The sequence below is a fragment of the Tasmannia lanceolata genome, unplaced genomic scaffold, assembly GCF_043159265.1.
Source record: "Tasmannia lanceolata isolate RefF3 unplaced genomic scaffold, GAP_Taslan_0.1 ptg000002l, whole genome shotgun sequence".
Classification (NCBI taxonomy): domain Eukaryota; kingdom Viridiplantae; phylum Streptophyta; class Magnoliopsida; order Canellales; family Winteraceae; genus Tasmannia; species Tasmannia lanceolata.
This window is the reverse complement of record NW_027518679.1, coordinates 7,851,340-7,865,775: the sequence shown is the minus strand read 5'-3', so window position 1 is coordinate 7,865,775 and position 14,436 is coordinate 7,851,340. Positions and strand designations below refer to the sequence as shown.

The following is a 14,436-nucleotide window of genomic DNA, read 5'->3' as shown; positions in this document are numbered from 1 at the left end:
ACAATGGGACTCCTATGTTTGGAAAATCACCGCCTTAGAGTATATTGCCTCTTTGAGAGACGGTTTCCCGATTATGAACGTTGCTATTTATAAGGAGAGGATAATATTTCGTTCCCTTATCCCGTAGGTCTATTTCTAATCATCAACGGTAGTGCCAACACAGGGTTTAGGATCATCCATGATGGACTTCCTTATCATACAATGAAGTGCGTATACTAGGTTCTGCCTGTGATCGATCCAAGCCATCCATCATCAATGGATAGCCCTTGTTTTGGATGTTTCGAAAATTACGCCCCATCATGCAATCCTAAGCCCTACCATCTAATAATGTGCATTTTTTTCCCCCTGAACGGGAAGCCTTGCTATCTATAGTTTTTCACCACTCATGCTCAAAGACAAATTGCCCATTATTGGATGGCTATTGATAGTGGAACTACCATGTTTTAATAATTGCACAAGCTCAACTTGTCTATCCTGTTTTAATTGTCTCTAAGAGCTTGTTGGGAATTGTAATAACCTTTAACAGTTGTTTAAAAAGTAAAAGACAAGATAAGTTAGTGCAATTATCAAAACATGGTAGTGCCAATAGCATATAGGATGTTAGAATTGTATCATTGGCATGATTTTTGCACTACAAGAAAAAGTTGTGTTTTATTAGCAGTCATTTAAATCCGTCAGTAAAAAATGTAATATAACAGCAGTTTTGTATGATTGTTGGAAGAACGTAAATATAAGAAGGGCGTACGAGTGCACGAGGCTCCCACCATTGAGGGGTCTAGGGAGGGCTATATGTACACAGCCTTATCCTTGCTTTGCAGAGAGGCTATTTCCATGACTCGAACCCGTGACCACTATGTCCTAATGGAGCAACCTTTCCATTGCACCAAGGCTCGCCCTCTAAGAACATCGTAAATATATGAGCTGTAAAATAAAACTGTCAGCATATGCTAGTTTGTATTGGCAGCCAAGAAAATCAACAGCGAAACTCACATTTACCATCGCTAGAGGTCTCTATACTGGCAGTTTTTAATGACAACCTGTACAAGCTTTGATGATAATGAAAAACAGTCACGCCCGCCTGATACCATTATTTTTGTTTTTCCTTATTCTCCCTTCCTAAGCACACTTTTACTCTTCTACCTTTCACAATTTAATAACCCTTCCCTTGAACGCTAAGCCCCTGTTCGTGCTGATTGTGAGTGCTAAACAGATTAATGTACTCAAATTTAAATGTAATTTTGAGGCCAATAATATGTTTGGCACTCAGAATCGGTTGTGATAATCTTTGTGATAATCTTAAATGAACAGGGCCTAAGTGGTTCTTGAAGAAGAAGAAATACGGAATAAGAAAGAAGAAGGAATTTCATGTAATTTTTTTTTATAATGTTTTGTTTCTTTTATTTTTTTATTTTTCCTGAGGATTCAGCTGTAAAAAACCACGCAGTTTATGTTTTCTTTTATTCATTTTTTTATTTTTTCTAACCTTTCTTGTAAAAAACCACACATTTTCAAGTCACTATCCCAGTGTGCTTGAGTGAAGCCCCTCCCTTCTATAAATTTTTTTTTTCCGCTTCAGTAGGATGCTCTAAGGTTAAGCATGGAAGATCATGCAATTAGCTTTTATACATGAGATATACAAATACTGTAGAGAAACATGGATTTCACAACACCGGAAGAACAGTTCAACCAGCTAAAACAACCTAACTCCAGACGTGGCCCTATTCTGTTGGAATATGTGGTCAGTTCAACCAGCTAACACAACCCAACTCGAGACGTGGCCCTACTCTGTTGGAATGTGGTCTGCTTTCAGTTTACAGTCTCGAGCAGATCGCCGGTCTCTTTCTGCTTTCAGTTTACTTTTACCCACAAAATGGATTTTAGATGAATTCAGTTTTTGTTGTTCTAAATTCAACATGCAAATGAAGTCCTCTAACTTAGTAGTTCAGCTGGAGAAAGGCAGCAATAGCAATCCCAATGCCTTCCGGTATAAATAAAAGAAATGATTCATATTTCTGTTCAACAATGTAGTGCAACCTGTTACGCCATTTAAAAAAAAACAGAAAAAGAAAAAGAAACAACATGAGTTCAATAGCCATAATCAGGAAGATTCTGTGTAACAATCAATGGGCAAATGTTCAGAAAGTTAATACCTGCCTAGAAAGATAATGCCCGCTTCAACTAGCTCAGATTAATCTGTGAACAGAAGGAAATGGGAAGAACATAGAGACAACTCATGATCTGAAAATGAATCAGTGGAGGAGTTTTAGACAGTCCATCAAGGCATCTGTATGCTCGGGCTTCCCAACAGAAACCCGAACATAGCCCTTCAATTCTTTGTTATTGTAGTGCCGAATCATCACTCCCATTTGAGCAAGGTCTTCCTGAAATTAATTCAAATATAGCAATATAAGTTGGCATAGCAAAAAACAAAAAAAAAACACGTTGCAAGGAATTCCTTTTCCTGATTATACTAGCAAATGAAATTGACTGTTCATTTCTGGTCAAAATCTGAGTATTAGCCTCCATTCCCAAAATTATTTCAAATATATCAAGATTTGTTTCAGTCTAATCAAAATAGCACTGGTAACATTCTTGATAACCCCACCCCCCACTCGGTTATGAAATCCCTGAAATACGCCTGCAGAACCAATTCTCAAGTTCAAGTTGCAAATTTCTTTTCTAAGGCTTAAATGATCTTTTCATCGTTTTCAGTAGACAAACATTCAGTTCTTGTATTTGTCCTTTTTATGTTCGCAAGGCAGAGTTCTCCTTTCTATGCGTATTTTCCACAAACGGATTAAGTCTTTACTAGATTTTTTAGTTAGAATTACTTTGAGAGCCTCTACCAGTCTGTGAAGAAGTTCAATTGAAAAATCTCAGTCACCTGAGAAAAATCTCCTTCAGTCATTGAAAAACCCTTTTTCCCCCAAACATAGAGAAAGAAATCTGCCTTATTGCAAGATAGCATCAAAGGCATGAATCGGGAAATCTCGTCTCTGTTCACAAGTGAACCTAGGCCACCTGACCCAGGAAAAATATCCGGATCTGGAGAGGAAGATGAGCGAATATGGCCTGCCCTAGCATCTCCTGAAGCAAGCTTTTCCCACCATGTTGACTCCTTGACGAAATACAGAATCAGGGACCCTGACCTTTCGGCTGAACGGATTGTTTCGTCTGGGGACTTCTCGCCCCATCCATGGTTTCCCGCATGGACTCTCAAAAAATCCTACCAAGCCAATCGGAAATGAATCTCTTGCCCAAAAAAATAGCAGAATCCACCCTGCAAAAATACTGGCCCTCGGAATACCTCCTTGCAACCCAACCCGCCTCCTGCCAACCTATCCCCTTCTCCCTTCTCTCATCATCCCCAATCTCCGATCCAGGTACCCTCTACAAAAGAGGAACTAGAAATCACAAAAATTTTGACAAACCTGTAAGAGCCTTTTCATCTTCCCCAAAAGCCACTAACCCTCTCTGAAATCCAGTGTCAACTCACCCCTTCAGAAAATCCATCCCCTTCAAAGCCCTTGATGCGGATTCCAGGTATCATCTTACTCCACCTCCTCCAGCCTCCCTTTCCAGCTTCCTTCCCATCAAAGAGGGCAACTCTGCAATTCAACCCCCATTTCCTCAGGTGACTGAGTCCACTCAACTGGGAGAATCTAACTCAGTGACTCAACAAGGGCGATCGCCAATTCAATCGACCCCCTCCCTCATCTCAATCCCCGCCCCTATTCCCCCTCACTCCCCGTCCCTAGCTGCAAACCTGCAACTTAGAAACTTCCCCAAAGATTCCCACTGGCCTGCTCTTCACCAAGATAAAAGCTCAACAGAACCAAATTCGGAATCCCATACCCTCCCAGGACCTACCTGGAAATCTCTCTTTACCCTCCCAAAGCCTCTAGTGGTAGACACAAAAATTGCTTTTCACACTCCCATTGAAGCAGACACAAACCCAAGAAGGGCAAATATAGTTGAGGAAGACTTCCACAATGCCTCAAACAAATGGAGCCACTGCCTCCTGGGTTATTTTCTTGGTAGACGCCCCTTCTACCTTTCACTAAAAGAGCATCTAATGAGAAAATGGATGCCAAAAGGAGACTTCAAGCTCATGGCCCTTCCCAAAGGATTCTTCCTCTTCAGATTCAGCAATGAAGAAGACTGTACAATGGTCTTAGAAACTCCAACTACTTATGGAGGAAGAACCCTTATCATTCAAAAGTGGTCACCAGAATGTGCCCTAGAGAAGCCAAGGTTAACCTCCATTCCCCTCTGGATCAAACTCCCCGGTCTTCATCTAAAATTCTGGACCCCAACTGCTTTGGGAAAGATTGCAAGTCTGATTGGGTGCCCTCTATACATGGACACCCAAACTGCTGAAGGTACTAGATTAACATTTGCAAGGATATGTGTGGAGATATCAGTAGATGATGTCCTCCCTGAGACCCTTCACATTCAAACTCCCACAGGCATTGAAACCCAAGAAGTTGATTATGACTGGCGGCCCAAAGCATGTCAATATTGCAAGGAATTCAGCCACTCAACTGAGAAATGTTCCCAATTCCAAAGGCCAAAACCTAAGTCAAAGCAAGATTGGATTGTAAAAGGTCCTATTGCTGAAATCTCTGCTCCTGCTCAAAAGCTCCTTCCAGAGTCTGATCTGGAAATAAGCCAGGTTGGGGGGGAAATCTCCACCTCAAATGTGTTTGATTTGCTGGGAGATTTTGTTGAGGAAGAAACTCTTCCTCAGCCCTCTCAAGCCCCGCTCCCCACCTCCTTATCTTTGGAAGCAAACCATTTGCCTTACCCAAACCATCGCCAACCCAGTCCTCAGCCCGCTTCTTTGGCTGATTCCCAACCTGAAACAGCCCCAGCCTCTCCCCAATCTGACCCCCAACCGTCGGCTGCAACTCTGCACTCCAAATCCTCTCCCGCCTCTGTGCCAGGAAATCCAAACTTAACCTCCTCTACCCCATCATCCAGAAAAAAAGGAAAAGAGAAATACCCCATTAAAAGCCCGGAGTCCCTTACGGAATGTCCATCCCTCCATTTCCCTTGTTTCCAAGGCTCTGGAAAGCCTTGTGAGAATCGGGAAATCTCCTTGACCTCTCCTGCTGATTCCCAATCTGACGCCGCCCGAGCCACTCCCCAATCTGACCTGCACTCAAAATCCACCCCCTCCCCTGAATCAAAAAATCCAAACCTTACCTCCTCTACCCCATCATCCAGAAAAAAAGGAAAAAAGAAAAACTCCATTAAAAGCCCTGAGTCCCAAGCAGATCAACACTCTAGAAGGGACACTCCCCCACAATCCCCTTCCCTCTTGGGCCAGACCGTTCCCTCAACAACCCCTCTGAGCCCACCCCTCCCCCATCCTCCTGATCTGGCTAGCCTGAAGAAGACCCCTCCCTGCCATTCAACAAGTCTCTCCATGAGCCCTCCTTCCCTCGCCATTATTCCTAAATGAAGATTGTAAATTCCTGGAATATCAGAGGTCTCTGTACCAGCAACAAAAGAAAAGAAATTACCGAGCTCATCAGAAAGACTCGGGCTCCAATATGCTGCATTATTGAAACAAAAGCAAAGATTCACAAGCTAAATGACTATGCTTCCCAAGTCTGTGAAGGATGGAAAGTTCATGGAAACTATTCTGCTGTCATAAAGGGCAGAATTTGGATCCTCTGGAACCCAAACCTTGTAGACATCAATATTCTCGAAGAGTCCAGCCAATATGTCCATTCAGAGGTGTGGATCATCCAAACCAATCAATATTTCAACCTTACTGCAGTCTACGCCCATAACTACTATATCTCCCGTAGAGCCCTATGGTCTAATTTAGAAAGCTTGGAACCTGGAATTTCTCTCCCTTGGTTATTGGTGGGGGACTTTAATGTAGTCAGATATGCTAGTGAGAGACTTGGCAACACAAACCATCACCTCAATGAGATGGAAGAATTCAATGAATGCCTCACCAACTGCTCCTTAACTGATCTTCGTTCAGACAGCCAAACCTGGACATGGCACAATAGATCCTCTGCTAATAGAAAGGTAGCCAAGCTTGATAGATCCCTGGTCAATGAGCTATGGCTTCACCAATTCCCCCGAGCCTTCACTGAATTCCTTCCTCCTGGCATCTCAGACCATTGCCCCCTATCCATTTCCATTCACCCTCAGGAAAACCTTGGTCCTAAACCCTTCAGATTCATGAACATGTGGATTGAGGACAGATCTCTTTTCCCTATTGTTGAAAGAGCTTGGAACTTCAATTTCAAAGGAAACCCAATGTACCAACTCTGTCGCAAACTCAAGGAAGTCAAAGCCCATTTGAAGGCTTGGAACAAAGACATCTTTGGAAGAGTGGACATAACTACCCCTCTTATTCGAAACAAGCTATCTGAAACCCAAACCCTTCTTCAATCTGACCCTCTCAACCTTGATCTCATATCTCTTGAAGACAAGCTCAGGTCTGACCTTATAATAGCCTCATCCCTAGAAGAATCTCTATTCAAGCAGAAATCTAGAGTGCAATGGCTCCAACTTGGAGACTCCAACACCAAATTCTTCCACTCCTCCATGAAATCCAGACATCACCAAAATAGCATCCTTGCCATAAATGGTCCAAATAATTCCCAAACCTCTAACCCCAAGGAAATTGCAGACATCTTTCTCAATCACTTCATTAGGGTGCTGAACAATGGTAAATCCCAAAACCTCCCCCCTCCAAACCCCATTAGAAGACTAACTGCTGATCAAGCCTCCTCCCTGTCAAAGGAAGTCACAAAAGAGGAGATTAGAGAGGTGGTGTTCAAGGCAAACAGGGACAAGTCCCCAGGACCCGATGGTTTTAATGCAGCCTTCTTCCAAACTTTCTGGTACCTCATAGAACATGACTTCACCAAAGCCATCCAAAACTTCTTCATTAAAGGCACTTTGCTCTCGGAGATCAACTCTACCTTCATTGCCCTGATCCCAAAATGCCTTGAGGCCTCCACCCCTGAAAAATTTCGTCCGATCTCTCTTTGTAATTTTGTTTATAAAACTATAACAAAAATTTTGGCAACAAGATTAAAGTCTGTGATGGATTCCCTCATTCACCCTGCTCAGTCAGCTTTCATTCATGGTCGGCTAATCCAGGAGAATATCCTTCTTTCACATGATCTCCTTCACAAGTTTCACACCCACTCATTCCCTAGAACTATGTGCCTCAAGTTGGATTTAGCTAAAGCTTTTGACAATGTGAATAGGAATGCTCTTCTGGAGTTCATGGAGAAGCAAGGATTTGATGATAAGTGGTTAGGGTGGATTTCTGAATGCATAAACAAACCATCTTTCTCTATCATTATCAATGGCTCACCCCATGGCCACTTTACCTCCTCAAATGGCATAAGACAAGGAGATCCCTTATCCCCTCTTCTCTTCTGCATCACCATGGAGATGTTATCCGTCTTCTTTGAGGAAGCTCTGAATCAAAAAAGGATTACTTCCCCTTTTTCTAGAGGTAGCACCACCATAACCCATCTAATGTTTGCTGATGATCTAATGGTTTTTGCAGATGGGAATATTTCCTGTGCCTCAGAAGTGCTTGACTGCCTGAATAAATTTTGTATTACAACTGGGTTAGAAGTGAACAAGGTCAAAAGTGTAGCCTTTCATGCGGGTCTGGGTGTTCTCAAAAAAGAAGAATTTCTCATATGCTTCAAATAAAAGAAGGCAAGCTTCCAATCTCCTACCTGGGCCTCCCTCTCATCTCTTCTAGGCTCTCTGCAAATGACTGCACTCCTCTCATATCGAAGATCAGAAAGCGAATGCAACTTTGGTGCTGCAAGAACTTAGCTCAAGCTGGAAGAATTGAGCTTGTAAAATCAGTCCTTAGCTCATTCCATATTTACTGGGCTTCCTCATTTGCTCTCCCCAAAGGTATCCTCAAACAAATCGAAAAAATCTTAAGAGACTTCATTTGGGGTGGCCCTGACTGCATCAAAAAAATTCACTCAATCAGCTGGTCTGAAATGTGTAAGCCGAAAAGTGAAGGGGGGGGCAGGTATCAGAACTCTGGAAGATATTTGCAGGGCTCTGCAAGTCAAGCTGCTCTGGCACCTCCTTCAAAAGAAACAATCTCTGTGGACAAACTGGGTTCAAAACAAATATGTCAAAAGGAAAAATATTTGGACTGCACCAATGCCGTCAAAACCTTCCTGGGGAATCAGAAACATCTTCAAAGCAAGGGAATTGGCAAAACCTTTTATTTGCTATCAAATTGGGAATGAAGAAGAAGTTGATCTATGGGATCAGCCATGGCTTCCAGCTGGAACGCTGAGCTCTCTCTTCCACAGAAATCATTCAGATTACTCCCTCAGTTCTCTAAATCTCCTTTCTGACATATGTATGGATGGAATTTGGAAACCCCAGCTCTACAATCCATCCCTCATAGATGAAAAGGCTGTACTTAGTCAGATTATTCTAAGTGATGATGAATGCAATCATCCCATTTGGAAACCAGCCACAGATGGAGCATACAACACTAAAAGTGGATGGGACACACTTAGAAATAAGACTCCTAAGCCCCCTTGGCCGGCAACCATTTGGTACCAGGGCCACATTCCCCGTTTCGCCTTCACTGCATGGAAGGCCATGCACAACAAGATGCTCACAAAAGACAGAATCAGGTCTTATGGCATTATGATTGACCCAATCTGCTCTCTCTGCAAATCTGAGCCTGAATCTATGGATCATTTATTCTTTAGGTGTAGTTACTCAGCTTGGATCTGGAAAAATCTTCTCGGGAGAGCTGGTTATAGAAGAAGGCTGAGACTCTCCCTGCTGGAAGAGGAAGAATGGGTGAGACTTCACAGCAAGGGAAAAGGTCAGGTGGCAACTACGCTAAAGCATTGTTTCTCTTCCCTAATCCATCATCTCTGGACTGAGCGCAATCAAAGAATCTTCCTATCATCGAGCACCCACAAGAAATACATCCTCAGATCCATCCTCATGGAAACAAGCACCAAGATTAATGGAATGAATCTCTATGACATTCCCACTCAAAAGAACCAAAAAGTTGCAATGCACTTCAACCTCAAACTCTCCCCAAAAACAGCTGAGCCAAGAATCTGTTATTGGATCCCTCCAAATAACCTGGAATTCAAGCTAAACGCAGACGCCTCCTTGGAGCCTGAAGGTGGCGGGATTGGAGGCCTTATCCGTGGCTCCCATGGGCTGTCCCTTGCAATGTTCTCGGAAAATGTTGCTAAGCAGGAAATCTTTGAGCTCGAATTTGATGCAGTTGCTAAAGGATTGGAGCTCTCCATTGCCATGGGCATCCAATCACTGTGGATAGAATCTGATTCAATTTTCATTGTTGATATTATTAAGGGGACTGCCACTGTTCCATGGACAAAGAGAACCCTGTTGCGCAAGATAAGAAATCAGCTCCTCCTCCTCCATAGTTGGAGAATCTCCCATTCATGGAGAGAAGCAAATTCCGCCGCGGACTTTCTCTCGAAGAGAAACTGCCCCTGCAAAGGGATCTTCACTGATCCCTCTTTGGACCCCCCATCCCTCCTCAAGATCATTGACGAAGACCGAATTGGAACCCCCTACACCAGGCTGTAATCTTCTTTTGTATCTTTTTTGTTCTTTTGGTTTCCAATGGGATTCTTGCATCCCTTTGAGACTGTTGGCTTCTAAGCCCCCCTAATTGTTTCTTACATTTTTTCTTATCAATGATATCTGGTAGGGGTCTTGCCTAACCCCAGCTTACCTATCAAAAAAAAAAAGAAGTTCAATACTCTCAAAACCAGACTACAGGAGAATATCCCTAGCTAAGAAGTATTCGAAGCAAGGAGACAGAACCTGAAATAACACAATAAAGTGAATTTTGCATAAAAGACCCCACCAAGCTCCATTACACAGCATTGTAGACACCAATAAATTTTGCTCCGCTCGGAGTGATGATAGTTTGTCGCGAAGATGACTCCGATGATGAGCAACTGCTTAATGTAAGGACCAAAGGTCTTTGCAGACCTGAAGTCGAAAGAAATTTATTGCCCACAATCTACCCAATCAATACCACCTTCAAATACTTCAAAACACTAGAAACATCCCATTTTTCAGCGAGAACTAGGCCCTGAGCCATTTTGCTATTCTTGCACACGTCGCAACCTCCGGAAATTAGGGTATCTTGTTCTCAAATTACCCGATTAAGAGATTAGGCCTAGAGCCACCAATTTCTCCAGTCTGCTAATCCCACATCGCCCAGAGCACTAAATTCCTTTGGTTTTCTTTTCTATAAAAGGGCCAAGGCCCTATGAATTCAAGGAGGAAAACTTTGAACCTAAAATTTTGGCTGGAAGTCCCAGGTAAAGATCTCGAAACCCTAACAAGGGATTCTACTCCCTTAAAGGACTGAAGGCCAGATAAGAGAAGACGCTGTAGAGTCGAATGATGCCCCCGGAAGCAGCGTCAAGATTTTGCTCCTTTTTCAGGTTTTCTTCCCTTCCTATTTGATTTTCACATAGTACCATGCTAGGGATAATATGGTTTATGTATGAGAAGGCCTTGATAAACCCTAAACCTCGAGGCACTCCTCGATTATGAGATAAAATTGAGTATATTTCCTTTTTCTTTAGACTCAAGGCTTAGCATATTTTGAATTAGTAGTTAATGGAATCTGAGGGACAGTTTCTTCCATAATCTGCATCCCTAGATCCCACTTAGTCATTTAGTTGAGTAATTGTTTTTCTTTTATGCATGCTTAAGGTAAGATAAGTCAAAAACCCCATTTCTTCTCTTTTCTTCATTCTATCTCCACCAAATTTCGGATTAATATAGAAGAAACGACCAAAGTAAAAAATAAACTTCCTGGTGGAAGATTGCGACTGCAACCCACAGGTTGTTGTTGCATACCCTGAAAATTGTGGCTGCAAACCTCAGGCGGTTCATTTCCACCTTAGCCTTAGGTTGTAATCAGCCACCATATATATTCATCCAACTAAATTAATATTTTGATTAAAAAACAAATCTATGATTTAGAGACCGGAATTAATGAGCGGGGTTGGTGCCTAACACCTTCCATTCCTGACAACAGACCCGATCAGATGCAGAAGGTGATCTAAGAGCCACTCATGGGTCCTAGGCCCTAAACCCTAGATGACGACTTTTATTAAACCTCATGGGATTTCCATTGAAATCTTGTGGTGTGGATCTAGTAGGACGATCCGCGCATTAATACTAATTAACGAACGCATCACCCTTCAAAAGAAAAGAGCAGAAAGACCGTGAGAAGTCCTATTACGTAAAAGGAAAGAAAATTGGCAAAACCACGAAAAGGGACCATTGGCGCAAAGCAAAAGGCGAGCCTGAAAGGCATTCGTACAGTGCACGGGAGCCAACAAGCATCAGCATTTTTTATGGCTCAAAGCCATCTTCCAAATCTTGCCAAAAAAAAAAGAGCAAAGAAATCTAGCGCTAAATCAACCAATTCCTTTCTACACATCAAGGGCACTGCTCAATTCCTTGGCCTCTTCATATCCCTTTGCCCTAGTGGTCTCCGTATTTATCTCCCTAGTTTTTTTTCTCCAGGTTTCAGGTTTCAGTCTCAATATGTGTTTTGGTCATGACGGAAATGGAAACATGTTGGTTTTAGGTGGAAATTTCAGTGGAAATCCTATAAAACCATAGAAACGTATGAAACGTACAAATGACAGACATTTAAGATGAAACTCCAGAAAGTTCTAGAATAAACATAAATACACTAAAACTCCATCATATAAACAAAAATAGCACGCACCAATAATAGTTTAAATCAAACATCTAATGACACGGACTTGTTGAATAATTCAGTAGATATCACGTTTCATATATAATTGCAATAAATATTTACGCATAACACATACAACACATTTCACATGCAATTCATCTAAGTATAATTATGTAACACATAATATTGGTATAGCATACCACTAATGCACTTACGATTTCTTTGTTGAGATAATGGTGGCATATAGAAAATCTTTGTCACATATTGATCAATGAGTAACACTGGTAAGAAAGTAAACATCAAACAAGTATGTGATTCTATAGAAACTTTTTTTTTTTTTTGAAAGATGACAAATTTTCATTGATACTAAAATAATTACATTGGGGACCAAGAGTCCCACTAGATATTACGCAGTATCAGAGAAAGTTGGACAGGACGAACCTTGGACCAGAAAGTAAGGAAAATAAAAGATATAAAAAAGTAAGGCCTAACTTCCCGCACCAAACCATGGTCGGGTCCTAACAGCAAAGAGTCGCAGAAGAGTTTGACCAACCATATCCAACCAACTTCCATCACAGCAAAGCATTCCGACCACCTCTATCATTACCTTGAAGACACATCCAAAAAGCCCTATTACTTGTAAGTCATTAAAGAGTTAAAAGTCCTCACTACCCTACCAAAAAGTGACAAACCTTGTTTTTTAATATGAACACTTTTCCAGTTCTAAGAAGAGCTACTCAATCTCAGTAACAGCAGATTCCTCATAAGAGGTCTTTTCACCATGATTCATTTTTCGATTAATCACCTCTTCCACCCTCTTTATGCCTAACACCTTATCTTCTTCCCACTGAAGAAGCCTTTCTCTTTTTTCATCCTCCAAAATTTTGAGAAAGAAAGGATGCCTATGCATTGGAGAATGGGTTCCTGTAAGCCCAAGGGTTCCCATGGGTCTAATCATTCACCTTACCTTCTTATTTTGATGTTAGCAAACTAAATTGATTAGCATTTATGGACTGATGTGTTGCTTTGAGGTGTTGTGTTGTTTACAGGATTTCATGTCTTAATCGCCATTACACAACTTAACTCAACACATGGCTTGTGGATCAAGGAGCAAAGGAACCAAGAGCTTGCACCTACAGTGAAGACATCATCATTTGAAGATGTTCAAATCAAGAAGCTCATCATGAAGATTCCACAAGTTCCCAACAAGTGTCAAGAGGGAGCTTGGAGTTGAACATGCCATGGTGACACCTCATGTACCTCAACATGCATTGAAGATTGGAGAAGTCACAAGAGACGAATCAAGTTCAAGATGTTCACTCAAGTCGAAGAAGTCCAAAGAATTGCAAAAGAGCTGACACATTCTAAGAAGACTCAAGGTTCTTATTTTTAGAATGTATTTAGAGTTCTCTTGATTTTATGTTAAATGCACTTTCAAAAGGTTTTCAAATGGTTTTTACACTTAACATTTTACATAATTGAAAAACCATCAACACACCCAAAAATGTGTTTTGAAAACCTAGGACTTAAGCCCAAAGACCATGGCCCAAAAGCCCCTGAGCTTTAAAGTAAAAATGGAATTTTTACCAGGGCCGGTCGACCGGGGGTCTCCTGGGCGACCACGGTAAGGTAGCTGAAAATCCAGCACTCGTTGAATTTTATTGGGCCGGTCGACCGGGTTGGGCCGGGCGACTGCGGAGGTGTCTATGGAACGTCAGGAACAATCCGCCATTGGTTTGGGCGGGCGACCACCGTGGGTCGGTTGACCGAGATAGGTTTTTGAGCCGAATTTTTGAGCAAACAGGTTGACCTCGCTGGACGACCGCCATAGGTCGGTCGACCTCGACGGTAAGAAATTTGAAAATAGAAAAGGGCGCCCGATAGGGGCGGGCTCGGTCGACCGCGAAGGTCGGGCAAACTAGCCGTTGGGGCTTGTGCAGGTTGACTTTTTCAACCCCGTTTTTTACAGTTTTACCCCCAAATGGTCATATTTTCAAATACACTATATATACATCATTAAAACCTATCTAAATTAGCTTTTGAACATTTGAGAAAAATTAAATCCCATTTCTCTTTGAGCTTCAACTTAAAATTAAAAGCAAAAAGCTCTTTGAACTTGTATATCTACATCTTATCAAGAGGCACTCCATAGGACTTTCATTTGCTTATTTTCTTGGAGTGATTGTGAGCTTACAACTTTGTAATTCGCCTATTAAGAGGCATTTAGTATTTTTCATTTTTATTTGTTCTTCATTGAGGGTCTTTTCTTCAACCCGTTAAGAATTGTGAAGATGAGGGTCTTCTCTTTGGCCCGTTACCAAAGGTGAAGAAGAGGGTCTATTCTTCGGCCAGTTAAGAAAGGTGAAGACATTGTAAGAGGGTGTGTCCTCTCTCAAGGCTTCGTGCAGAAAGGGTTTGTTCCCTTTGAAGATGGAGGAGTCGGGTGTACGACTTCATCATTTTTAGTGAAGATCCCAAGGAGGAAAACTTGGAAGAGTGGAGACTATAAATCTTGTGCCTTGTGAATGCTTAATCTCTCTCTCTCTCTCTTGCACGTGTGGTGATTGGTAATCTCTAACCCTAACTTGTTTATGCTTTTAATGGAACAAGGGTTAGTAAATGCACTTGATTGAAATGTTTAAACCCTAATTGTATTACAATATCTATTTGAACAAGGGTTA

At 41.8% G+C, this 14,436-nt stretch overlaps 1 pseudogene across 1 annotated transcript in view; it reads right to left on the bottom strand.

Annotated features, from left to right (window-relative positions):
- Positions 1-1,527: 1,527 nt before the first annotated feature.
- Positions 1,528-14,436, bottom strand: part of LOC143876249 (histidinol-phosphate aminotransferase, chloroplastic-like) — a 45,155-nt pseudogene continuing 32,246 nt past the window's right edge. Inside the window, exons 9-10 of the transcript XR_013250344.1 lie at positions 2,151-2,381; positions 1,528-2,034 (exon numbers count right to left, since the gene is read on the bottom strand). The product of XR_013250344.1 is annotated as a histidinol-phosphate aminotransferase, chloroplastic-like (transcript). The remainder of the gene's footprint in view (positions 2,035-2,150; positions 2,382-14,436) is intronic.